Here is a 14,021-nt window from a genome sequence, read left to right as displayed (position 1 = left end):
AACAGAAATGTTGTGTGTGGGAGGTCACATCTGATATTGACTTGTATGCCATCAGTTACTGACAGACATCCTAAGATCATCATAGTACAGTACCACAGATATCACACTAATGGTTATGTGGAATACAGCAGAGATATGACCAATAAATGTGGAAAGTCTGACACACTCTGGTCAGTCCAGAGGTATACACAGAACCTCTTAGTGCAAGATGTGTGGACCAAGCCTGACAATGTGTATGATAACAGCCATGTAAATGGGTATAATACGTAAATACTGGAATACATATGCTCACACAGTTTATGCATTCACACACTCCTGTCTGTCACAACACGTAATAACCAGTGGAGCAGAGGTCACAAGCCCACATGCTACCCACTAGGCAGTGACATACATCTGTACAGCATCCCACTGCTTTGTCAGAAATACACAACAGTTAAGGTGGCCCTGCAGCAGTACATCTGACAAATATCTGGACATAACATCACACTGGGTAAGTACTCTGAGCTGCTAAGCATGTCACAAAGCACTGTGCAAACTACAGGCAGACTGCCAAAACACTGGCTTACAGTTCTTATAGGGGTAATACACATGTAACTGCAAATATAGCAGGCTCTACAGGCATGTAACAGCACAGAATAACTGACACCTGTGTGAAAGGGCATACCCACAACCAATGTTAACGCAGCCACATATGGTATGCGTGCTTAATATTACAGTATATGGACTTTCTGATCAACACCATCCTCATATGTGCCACTCACATACTAGCCTACATATACTCAGCCAATACACAGTGTATTCCTATGCCTGACTGTGGTATGGGACATGTTTGTGTTTAGCCCTACAAATATGTAAGCTGATAGGGTACCATACACTGGAGCAGCATACAACATCAGATAAAACAGGACCAAGAACAATGACATCTACCACAGTCTGTAACCAGGCCAAGGTACATATTCGCAATGCACACACTGTCAACAGTTATAAGTACACAGACCTTACTACTGTACACACTATGACAGAATGTCCAGGTTTTGTCCTCAAATATAACCCCTACTATACATAGCATGTCTAGCAGTAAGATATCTCACTGGCTTGTTATCAGGTATGATGTCAATAAATAATGGTGTACTGAACATATGCACCTCTTACAGCATGACATATGTACAGAGGTTGATGACGTTGTGGCTGGAGGCAAAAACCAGGGCCAATATTGACATGTTGCTGTGATAACCTCATACATTTACTGGTGTAACAGGGTTTGTTATGACATATGTCTTATCAGGGATATGAAGTCAGTAACTCTCATGGCTGTCACCATGTACTGACTGCAAATCTCAGACTATGCTACTGCATTTCTAAAAATAAGTAATCTGTGAGTAACACAACACATGTAAGACTTCAAACACAGGCCAGTCTGCAGATAGCCCTATAGGTGGGAGTTTCTTCAACCACATAACACTGTCATGACAGGTATTAAATCATGTAGACCAGCCATATCCACACAAACTCTGTTAAACCAGCATTACTTCAAATACAGAAGAGCAAGACTTACATTCTGTAGTCATTTCTGGGACATTCCCCTCCTGTTTGCTGGCCTGTCTCCACAGTGTATTTTGTAATAGGTATATCCCACTACCGTCTGTGATGCTGTTTGCCAAACACTGACATGAAGTCCTGTTCACAGTGAATGAAAAGAGCCAACATCCACATGCTGTTCCTAGTTATAGGAGTGTGTTTCCATGCAATTGGCTATGGGAATGTTACCACAGCTGCTCCACATGCAATCAGCTAGTGGGGGATTGCAATTCATGCACAGGCCATCAGCTGATCACTTACAAAACACAAGCTGCTGCCTAAGCAAAGCAGGTGTATTTCTCCACATCCATCAGAAAGGGAGTGAGAGAGACAGACAGAGACAAAGTAAGAAATGCGGGGGGGGGGGTAGGAGAGGAAAAGCAAAGCATATTTGTGCCAGACACTTATCGGTATGGGGTGTCAAACCCCTGCTTGACTATGTGTTGCTATTACATTTCCATGCAGTTATTTGAAGGTGAGTGACATCAGCAACAGTGAAAAAAAGGGATAAGGTGTAGTAAATGTGCCTGTCCACAAGAACAGGTGTCAAGGATGACGCAGCCACACTCTATCAGGGGCTCACACACATTATCACAGTTAGCAGGGTCCGGATTAGAATTCCTAACTAGTTTGCTACATTACAGTATTATGCAGGTATCACATGCACCACAGAAGTTATCATGCTGCTATATGGGCATAGGATATGTCAAGGTGACTGACATCAGAAGGCATGCTTCAGTAGGGCAATGGGAGGTGTAGAGAGTGTGAATGTCTTCCAAATAATTACTCTCCACACAGACACAGATTTGCCAGTACTGACATGCATGGGTTCATTGCTTCACAGGTGTGTAGTGGTTGACTGTGCCAGAAGGCTGTGCAAGGCTAGGCAAATGGTATACCTTGGCATCAGGCCTCATGACAATTGTCTGCAGTGTGGCTCAGGAGTGTAGTCCATGGATTGGCCCACACAGGTGGGTATTGTACTCACCATCCACTCATCTGGGTTACTATTGTGGGTGGCCAGTGCTGTGCAATGCTTGCCATGTATGTGTACTATATTCCATAACATGGATGGTGTCTGGGATGTGCACATATCCCACTGCTTGTTCTGTGACATGTGGAAGTGTACCTGGGGTGTCTGGGGATGTTGTGTAAACAGAATGTTATCATCTGATGTGGCATCCCTGACCTCATGTGGTGAGGACTGGCAATGGAACTCATGTTAACCCTGCACTTACACTGACAGCATGATACAGGTATTCACTGATGTTAGTGGAATCTGTCCATACAGGGCATGTGTATAAGGCATGGTATTTCCCTTGTGGGTTACATTTGCTGACTACAGTTGTTGAAGGTGTCCAGTAGGGATCATAGCAAAGGACCACTGCATGCAATGATTTGCCTATTGTAGGGATGAGACAGGGTGCCATGTCCTCTGTAGCCCAATGCAATCACACCATGGTTACTATCTGTGGGCAATATGCAGGGTACTATTAACATAGTGGTTGTTGCCTACCCAAGTGTGTTTGTGTATGAGACATGGGTGGAGAGTGTTCTCTGGGTAATACAGAGGTTGCCTATATTGTTCCCCAATCCATAATGTCACATGTAGGGATATGGATTGCCTACACCAGCCTCTCTGCTGTTTGACATCTGTTGTCCTTGTGAGGTGGACAATGTGACATATAATAGGCTCACCATATAAGAATTTTGCAAAACCCACTCCACAATGAGTCCTGTTATTACACAATCACAGCTACCTCCATACAGGATACTGATGACGAACACACACACACACACACACACACACACACACACACACACACACACACACACACACACACACACACACACACACACACACACACACACACACACACACACACAAACACACACAGAGTTTCACAGTTGCTATGTCTGGGATTAGAACTCCTACCTGACTAGTACATCACACTACAGTATTACACAGTTATTGCATGTGCCATGGAGCTTATAGGAAAACTCTTTCCACAAAGGTGTATTTCAACGTGAATGACAGTAAACTTACCAAAGTAGGGCAATATAAATTTTAGTGACTGTGAATGGCCTCAAAAGCATTGATCCCTACACAGACAAACAAACACACAGAGTTTCACAGTTGCCATGTCTGGGATTAGAACTCCTATCTAATTAGTGCATCACACTACAGCATTACACAGATATAGCACACACCACGGAGCTTATTGGGCCACTCTTTCCGCAAAGATGTATTTCAAGGTGAATGACATAAGCAGGCTTGCCAAAGTAAGGCAATGGAAATTGTAGTGACTATGAATGGCCTCAAAAAGCATTGATAGCTACACAGACAAACACACACACACAGAGTTTCACAGTTGCTATGTCTGGGATTAGAACTCCTACCTAACTAGTACATCAATTACAGCATTACGCAGTTAAAGCATGCACTACCGAACTTACTGAGCTACTTCTTCCCCAAAGGTGTATTTCAAGGTGAATGACATCAGCAGGCTTGCAAAAGTAGGGCAATGGAAAGTTATTTGACTATGAATGGCTTCAAAACCCTTGATCACTACATAGACAAACAAACACATGTATACACACACACACAGAGTTTCACAGTTGTCATGTCTGGGATTAAAGCTCCTACTGAGCTAGGTACATCACACTACAGCATTACGCTGTTATAGGATGCACCACAGAGCTTACTGGGCTACACCCTCCCCAAAGGTGTACTGACTGTGAATGGCCACAAAAGCATTGATCTCTCCACCGACAAACCCACACACACAAAGTCTCACAGTTGCTATGTCTGGGATTAGAACGTCTACCTAGCTAGTACATTACACTATAGCATTATGCAGTTATAACACCCACCATAGAGCTTATAGGGGTATTCCTTCACCAAAGGTGTATTTCAAGGTGAGTGACATCAGCAGGCTTGCCAAAATAGGGCAATGGGGAGTTTAGTGACTGTGAATGGCCACAAAAGCATTGGTTCCCTACACACACACATATCCGACCACAGTTATCATGTTTGGGATTAGAACTCTTCGCTAACTAGCACATCACACTATAATATCACACAGTTATAGCATGCGCCATGGAGCTTCTAGAGCTATCCCTTCCCCAAAGGTGCCTTTCAAGGTGAATGACATCAGCAGGCTTGCCAAAGTAGGGCAATGGGGATTGCAATGTGTGTCAATGAGTAATAAACCATTCATCTGGAAGCACACATACAACACTCAGTCACACACAGTTTTAAATTTAACAGGTACATGTATACAACTGCTAGATGAATAATGACTTGTACAGTCATATTACATAGTTATCACAAGCACCACAGACACTACAGTGCTGAGGGATACCAGAGACAAATGTCTACAGTGATTGACCTTTGCACATCATGTAGTTTTAGCCAATTGGATGTGTGCTGGGTGGGACGGGCCTCATGATGGGAGGCTCTTTGTCACTGTCTGTCAGTCTCTTCCACACATCTATGTATGTGTACGTTTGACCTATTATAGTGTGTTGTCCTTGGATATATGTGTGTATTCCTATCCAATGTATGTGCAGATCATGACTGGTGTGGAGTGTGTGCACATCTGCTACTGTCAGATATGTATAGTTCACTGTTGTTGCCAGACATGGGCTTAATTTCTTTAAGTGTGGGAGCATGCCCGGTATGACCTTCTGTACTGAATGTGTGAATCCATTCCAGGTAGGTTGTACTCCAGTGCATGCTTTTGTGTTCTACACCTACAGCTTGCAACCAGTTTCTGCAGGATATCTGTAGATCGGTTGACAATATGGGGTCAAAATGTGCAAAGGATAGTGGGTTACTGTAGGTAATTGTGTCTGTGCTGCTTCTGCTACATGGTTTTGGTGTTAGCAGAGATATTTAGACATATGTACTGTTTTACACTGTGATGTTTTATGTCATCAACTACTGTCAGGTATACATATTTGCTTGTAGTAATTTCTTGGGGAACACAGGGTGAATGAAGCTGCGTACAGTATTGTGGTCTGTAGCCTACATATTCTTGAACAATCATACCATTCTGGAGGGGAAGCTGCAGACACTTGCTGATGGGTCTGTATAAATGGTTCAGCACCTTGGTACAGTGGTGGCTGAGGATCTCATGCTTGTACATCCATCAAAGTGACATTACGACCATATCCTGCTGTGGCCATACCTCACAGCTGTACAGATTCACACAGGTTACCGAGAGGCAGGGCTCATATTTCTGGTCATTACCCCTTCACATTGTGGTTTACAAGCAGGTTTGTAGCCACCCATTCCTGTGTTTGCAGGCAGGGATTGTATGTGCACACAGCTGAGTTTCAGACTTCACACACTCCATGGCATCCATGCTTCTACCACTCCCTCTGTTATTCTATCCTCTTTTGCACATTATACAAACATTATCTGATAAGTTCCCTATAGTAATCACTTCATCCCAGCAGTATTTATGGGTTGGTCCACAGTTTGTGCAGTAGGACATGGTGGACATGCTACTGGGATATGTCAGCATGGCCTTGCATTTGGGTGATGTGGACTGTGTTATGTTGTTATTTTGGAGTCCATGAGATAACATACATTGGCAGTATGGGTGAGACACAGGCCTTTGACAGAGAACTGTAGGGCATTTGATAGTGATGCAGGCCATCTGTAGCAGGCCGCTGCATAGTGTCACTCCTACAGTCTCAGGCTACAAGCTACTATATTCCCCTGGGGTGACAGGGTAGGTGTGCAAGGTGTTAATATCAGTAGTTTCTGTCCTTATTGATTCAGTGTTGTGGATGTTGGCAGGGTGCTGCTTACAGCTAGGGACACACCTGCATGGGACACCTCTTCAGCATGCTGCATTCTGTGGCTATTCCCATACAGAGGTGGGGGGGTCATATTGTACTCATTCCCAACTGCAGGGATAAGACCTGTGAGGTACGTGTGGCTGATGGTGGGGTGAGCTGAGTGCATGTGTGCTATGGAAGCTACTTGCAGATATATGTAGGGCATTCCACTTATGCTGGCTTGTGCAGGGACATCAGCAGTTTCTCAGTACTTCATACCTTTGACTTTTGGGGTCTGCCAGTGTTTGGCCAGATTACATCAGTATTCCATACTACAAACCCAACTAATGTGCTGCTAACCTGTATGTACAATTCCAAAGGTGTGTCCATTTGACAGTAACATTTTATACAGACTCTGTCTAGGGTACTTCCACCTGTGTACTGTTTGTATGTCTGGGCCCACATTCATGCCATATACTTCTTTCAGATGGTGACAGATATTACAGCCAAACAATTAGTATGGCTTACTGCTGGAATGTGCCTTGCTGGGATGCAGTGTGTTTAGCACTAAAGTTGTGAGAACTTGGGCCTGTCATCGTCAGTACTGGCCATTGGCCACCAGGACACAACCCATCATGCCTACATGCCTACATGCTGACCACTCTCACACAATATACAACACACAACAACCTAACACACACAGCCCTGCATATTGTACACATGCTACAATCTATCCTGGTACTTTGTCCGGATCAGGTAATTTGTGCGTCACTGTTATTATACCAACACATACATGTTGCTACATTTCTACATAGGATTGTGGGGGGGGGCACACCTGACAGCTGTAGACATTTTCTATGACTGTACTGGTATTTTAGGTACTCCATTTCATTCTGTATTCTGATCTATCATGCAGACTAGAGGCTTATCAGTGTACTACAGTTCTTCAGTTTTAATGACCTACATTTCAGTTTCAGATTTCTTACCCTTCAAAACTAACATTCCACCGCCTGACCTGTTGTAGTCTGTCTGTGTAGGTCTGGAGGGGTGCTGTTCTCTATAGTCATCAATCAGATACCTTAGCATAACCTTTATTTGTATAAACAACAAAGACTATCAGTGAGTCCCAGCTCTACCTTCCAATAAAATTTATTTCGTTGAACAGTTCCTTCTCTAGCGCCTCGGCCAACAGCCTTTACAGAGTAAAACAGTAAAACTCATAAAACACTTGCAATATATACAAAAAACAAGTAATCAATCAATTACATAATTAAACTATCAAATCACATAGCTTGAATATATTTAAAGTCATAGTCTTAAACAAGACATTGCCAGTTACATTCTCTGTTCATTCCATGTGGATGCAAAGTCCCAAATTTCATAATCAAAATGCATTCCTTTTGTCTTAACATATTTTTTTGCCTATCAACATCATTATAATATAATGGAACATATTCCAGAACAGACACTTTTATATTCTCAATATTTCCATGGTGTACTGAGTTAAAATGCTCAGCAATAGGACTAGTAATTTTATTATTTTTAACATCTCTAATATGTTCTTTTATCCTATCTGCTAGCATTCTTTTTGTTTCTCCAATATAGTATTTATTACAATCACAGAATATGACATACACAACACCTTTGCTCATACATGTATATTTGCCTTTTGTATCAAAAATTTTGCCATTTATTTTATTCACTTCATTTACAACATGTTTACATATAGCATATAGTTTAATTATGTAATTGATTGATTATTGGAAGGTAGAGCTGGGACTCACTGATAGTCTTTGTTGTTTATATATATACATCTTGCTTGCTGTTGTTTTAATATAACCTTTATTTGTGTTTGTCTATGTTGTTCCTGCTGGCAGAGACTATGTGAGCCTCACTGACTTGCATGTGTGTGTCCTATGGACACACATTTGGCCCATCACATTTCCTGTAGTGGGTTTTGTCACCTTGTCTAGTACTGCCTACTATGTTGACATCAGTATTTGTTACAGATTTTATGCTGCCGATATAGGTGTCTACTATCTGCTGGCATCCCATTCAGCCACCCGATTCCCTTGCATGCTCACATCCATACCATAGATACAAGAACATACTATTCCATTCAGCAATTGATAGGGAGAGTGACTTACCTTGTGGCTGTGCCAGTATTGAGGATGGTTCTGGAGGGCTGACTATGTTGGATGCACATAGTGCACTCCCTATACATGGTTAAGCACAGGTAGTGTCATGTTTGGCATATGTTTTACTGTATGTGCGAGGCAGAAAGAGGTTTCATTCCCTGGGTTCCTACCATGTCAGTGTATGTGCTATACGTAGCATCTTTGCCAAAGCCTGGGCATACTGTCCATGCCTCCTTCTGCCTACTGGGGCAAGCTCAGGTTGTTCATCCTGCGAGTCACTCTGTGCCTGTGCAGGCCTTAGCAATGGTGGGGTGTTATGTGGCCCCACCCCATGCTGTTCTTGCTGCAGCTGTTTCCACAGGATCATATTGTGTAACATGGCACACATGATAACAATTTAGGTACATGTAGCTGGTGAGTACTGCAAGGCTCCACTGGATATGTCAAGGCAGTGGATCGTGACATGAGCATCCCAAACACACACTCTATTATGATTCTGGTCTGTCTGTGTGCCTCATTATGGAGTTCTTGTTCGGCTGAGTGAGCATTACTGATGGGTGTCATCAGCCACGGCTCCAGTGCGTAAGCAGCATCCATCACTAGGTGGCTATATGGGATGTCTCCATTAACAAATCTCTGGTACAGCTGTGTCATATGCCAGATGTGGGAGTCGTGATAGCTTCCTGGGCTGCCAGCACCCACATTCATTATAATGCCCTAGGCATCGCACATGACCTGGCAGTTGATGGAGGGAATACCTTGCTGTTTATGTAGACTCTACCCCACTCACAGGGTGCTGCTTTGATGTGTATGTGCGTGCAGTCTAGAGCACCCACTACCTTAGGGTATTCTGCTATTGGGCGAAGAGATGCATATTGCTGGTCAACTCTTCATGGGTGTTGAGGAAATATATGTGCTCACCAGCATGTGCTGACATGGCATCCAGGAACTGCTGGAGTACTTTGGATGCTGATGCCTGTGATATCCCTATGATATCCCCAGTTGGCCTTTGGAAGGTATCTGTGGCTAGTATTCTTAAGCCTACACATACCTTGGTATCCACTGGGAAGGGTTCCCCTCTGCTGGTTCTGTGTGTGTCGTGTGGCCAGCACAGCTCAACAATTTGCTGTAGGAGGTCCCTGTACACCCTATAGCGCTCCACTATCTCCAGCTGGTAGGGTACCCTGGGTCTGTACACTCTTCTCCTTCTCCTCACTGTGGGTTGGTCATCAGCATTCTCATCCTCACCACTCTCAGCCTCTTCCACATGTTGATATATGAGAGCGAATGCAGCCCCTATCATTTTGTTGCTTTTGTTTGGTAAAATTTCCCCATTTGTGTTGTAGAATTTGTAGGAAAAAAAACAGAGGGAAAGGTGTTTGCATAGTTTAGAGTAGTCTGCTGGGCTGGGCTGCTGCCTGTATAATTGGCTGATTCTGATACATTTCACCTGTCAGCTATGCTAGTTCTCCTTGATTACCTTCCTACTTCTGTTTTCCCTTCCCATTGCCTTCCTGTTTAATCAAGAAAAGCACAGTCACTCAAAACTAGGAATAAAATAACAAAGTAATCCAAAAAACGGTAGCACTGTTTATTCCAAAGTCTGTAATGTCACACTAAGCACTTTCACCCATCTATTCCGTGGGTTTCATCAGAGTAAACAATACATCATAAACGTTTCCATTAAATACAAATAAAATTAATTTGTGTCCAATCACATAGTTATTTCAATTACTATAAAATCTTAACAATCAATTAATTCATAAAATTATTTAAACAATACAACGCCTCAAACAAGTTTTTTCAAAATTCATTGTATCCTATAAAAACTATTATTTTATATCATATATATATAATCACTTGTTTACATAGTTAAAAACCTGTAAAAACATTACAAATTAATAAAACATTGTTTCAAACTATGAATAAGCCTTTCATGTATTCAAAAATGTTTAATGTATAATCCAACTGTAAGTAATTGTAACACATTAAATGCAATGTGATTTATATTTTAATACACTAGAAATGGAGATGTGTTCGTTGATACCTAGCATATTGCTGGCATTGAGTCTAAGTTGCCACAAACATTCCTTCATTTCTAGTAAATTGTTTACATCCCCTTCATTATTAATGTTATCTGGGATCTTATCAACTACAAAAAATATAAACCTTTTGAAATCCTGACATTTTGTACTATGTAAATATAAGGAACTAGTTACCTTCTTGTTTTTGATGTCCCTAGTGTGTTCCATAATGCGCTCTCTTAACTTCCTGATGGTTTTGCCTTTATAAAATGCTGGACATGACAAACAAGTCGCTAAGTATACCACCATCTACGTATTACAATTAACATGTCCAGGACATCTAATTGATCTATTAAAATTTTGTATCATAACATAGGGACCGTCATTAATAAACCTACAAGTTCTGCATAACCCACATTTTTTCATTTTGGAATTCCTATACGGTTGATTAATACTGTTACTTTCAAAACATTCCTTCAAGTTTTTTCCCCTGCTATATGTTATATTTGGACCTTTACCTAAAATATTCATAATATCAAATTTATTATTAAATATTTTTTCCCATGTTTCCTTTATTGTACTAAAAATTGCCCCTGTATTTTCATTGAATGGCAATATTAATGCTTCTATCCTGTTCTTTTTTCTACCCGTATCTACATTAATTCCAAACCTTAAAATTGGTTTGAAATTCTGATTCCTTATAACTAGCACCTCTTTCTTCATTTCAGCTAGTAAATACTGCGGATAGCCTCTGTCCAGGAACATATCCATAAGTTTATTCACCTCATTATTGAATACTCCATCATTACTTATAATCCTGGATAGCCTAACCAATTGACCCTTTACTAAATTCCTTTTTTGAAAATATGGGTGACAAAAATTAAAATGCAAAAAGGAATTTGAGTAAGTCTGTTTCCTGTGTATATTAGACTCTATTATTTCATCTTCTTTCTTCTGAAATTGAATGTCCAAATACTCACAACTTTCACTATGTATTTTATACATAAATCTTAAAAAAGAAGTGGTGGTTTCCAAAAAGGTTACAAAATCCAAAATCTCTTCCTCTTTTCCTTTCCAAAAAATTATTATGTCATCTAGAAACCTTAAATATAGTGTTATTCTGGGCCAAAACCTACTACTGAATATTCATTGCACTTCCCAATGTGCCAAAACTAAATTTGCGTATTTTGGCGCGCATCTTGCCACCATGACTACACCTGAACTTTGTCTAAAAAATTCACCTTCCAACAAAAAATAATTATTTGTTAATATAATCTCCATCATTTCTACTAGCAATTTTCGCTTAACTGTATGTAGATCACTAAATGCCTCCAAACTTGCTTCAAACATTTTTAAACTCTGTTCATGGAGTATCACTGAAAATAAGTTAATTATATCTATTGTTACCATAATAGTATCCCTATTTATGAAAGGTAAATTTTCCTTTACTAACTCCAAGCAATGCCAAGAGTCCTTTAGAATGTGAGGTAATTTCTTTAAAATATCCTTACAACTCAGGTCTACATAGTGAGCCATGGCTTCTAGTTTGGATCCTTTTGCTGACACTATGGGTCTAAAAGGGGGGTTGCTAACACTTTTGTGGATTTTAGGTATACCAAATATGGAAGGTGTGTTTGGATGTTCTACTAATAAGTAATTATATTCCTCCTTGTTTATCACACCTTCTATAAGGTATTCATACAGTTGCCAATCCACCTTAGTATATGCTCTAACCATCTCATATCTTGAGACTTTCTCGTATGTGTCACTATCACTTAGCATATCTGCCATTATGTTCAAATAATCCACCTTAGTCATCACAACCACCCACCCCCTTATCTGGTTTCATAATTCTGTAACCATCAGATGTTGTTAGTTCTCTTAAACAAAACCTCTCAGCAGTTGTTAAATTGTCTTTAAATTCACCTCCTTCTTTTAATACCCTCCTAATTTGCATATCACATAGCATTTCAAACAAATATATAATAGAATTCTGTGGTGGAACAAAGGTACTTGATCTCTTAAATGTAACACGCCTAGCGTCAGTTTCCAGGTTTTTGCTAGCACTGTTCGAAAAAAACATTTTTAAATTTAACAATCTCGCATATAATTTCAAATTAATCATCACCCTACCAATATCAAGATTAAAATTGGGGACAAAAGTGAATCCTTTTTTGAATAGTGATATATAATTTTTACAAAAATCTTTATCAGTATAATTATACACTGTGAATCCACCTTCCTTTAATATAACACAGTTAAACTCCTGATAGACATCACAGTTATTCAACACTTTTAAACATTCATCATTTTCAGAAAAACACAGTTCACTATACATGTTATTATTCTCAAATACATCCATCTCTTTTACCATCATCTTATTTCCTATAAAGTTGGAATCTGCATTAGAATACAATAGTATGTTAGTTACATTCTCCAGTGTTTCACCACCTATGTCTGTCCTTATAGTAACGTGTTTATTTAGTAATGTGAATTTGTCCTGTACCTTCTGTCCCTCATCTAATAATGTTGTTGGTAATGGCCCTGGTAATGGTCTCGTATGTGTTCTGATCTCCTACTGGTTCCTCTAAAAAAACTTTTTCATTGTTTTTGTTGTTATTGATATTATTTTCTCTACCAAAATAACTTCTTGTATGATTTTGTTGGCCAGTCTGCTGTTCCATACCATCACCATTTAAAGTACCCATTCCTATATTTTCATTTGTGTTTGTTAATGCTCTATTACACTTATATTCCCTAAAATGTGTATATGCCTTCTTGTTTACATAATCTTGACTGTCCCTGTGTAATTTACTGTTTTTTATATCTAACCCCTTGTTTACAAATCTATCCATATCTGAGATAATATTGTCAAGACGGTGTTTATTGTGTTCAAACAGCAAGTCATTACATATACTATTATCTAAGGTAACTAAAGTCTCATTCAATTTAGTTAACCTTAAATTATTATTTTTTGATAATCAACTTCATCAGCTCCATACCTGTATTGTCAAAAATTTTTAGTAATTCATTGAATAACTCACTGTTATGGTCAAAACCAAAAGGTAGTTTAAATACGTGTAGTCCCTTAGGCACCTGTTTTAACTCCAGGGACCTCTCAAGGTATACATTGTCCATTTGCATTGATTTAAAATTATTTAAGGCTTTTTCAAAGTCCAGTAATTGTTTGTTTAGGTTCCCCATGTCTCGATTACTATTGTTGATCGGAATGTGAAAATTAGGAGCCAAATGCAAATCCTCTGAGCACCACTGCCATTAATTTTCACGCCGTCTCTAACGTTCGTTACGGAGTTCGGAAGTGGAACCTCTTGGCCTTGATTTCCTGCCTTTGAACGTTGATATTGGTAGGGTGATGATTAATTTGAAATTATATACGAGATTGTTAAATTTAAAAATGTTTTTTTCGAACAGTGCTAGCAAAAACCTGGAAACTGATGCTAGGCATGTTACATTTAAGAGATCAAGTACC

Source organism: Protopterus annectens, chromosome 6.part1 (assembly GCF_019279795.1).
Source record: "Protopterus annectens isolate FY-2018-M chromosome 6.part1, PAN1.0, whole genome shotgun sequence".
Lineage (NCBI taxonomy): Eukaryota > Metazoa > Chordata > Ceratodontiformes > Protopteridae > Protopterus > Protopterus annectens.
The sequence above is the reverse complement of the archived record's forward strand: the minus strand, read 5'-3'. Positions refer to the sequence as shown.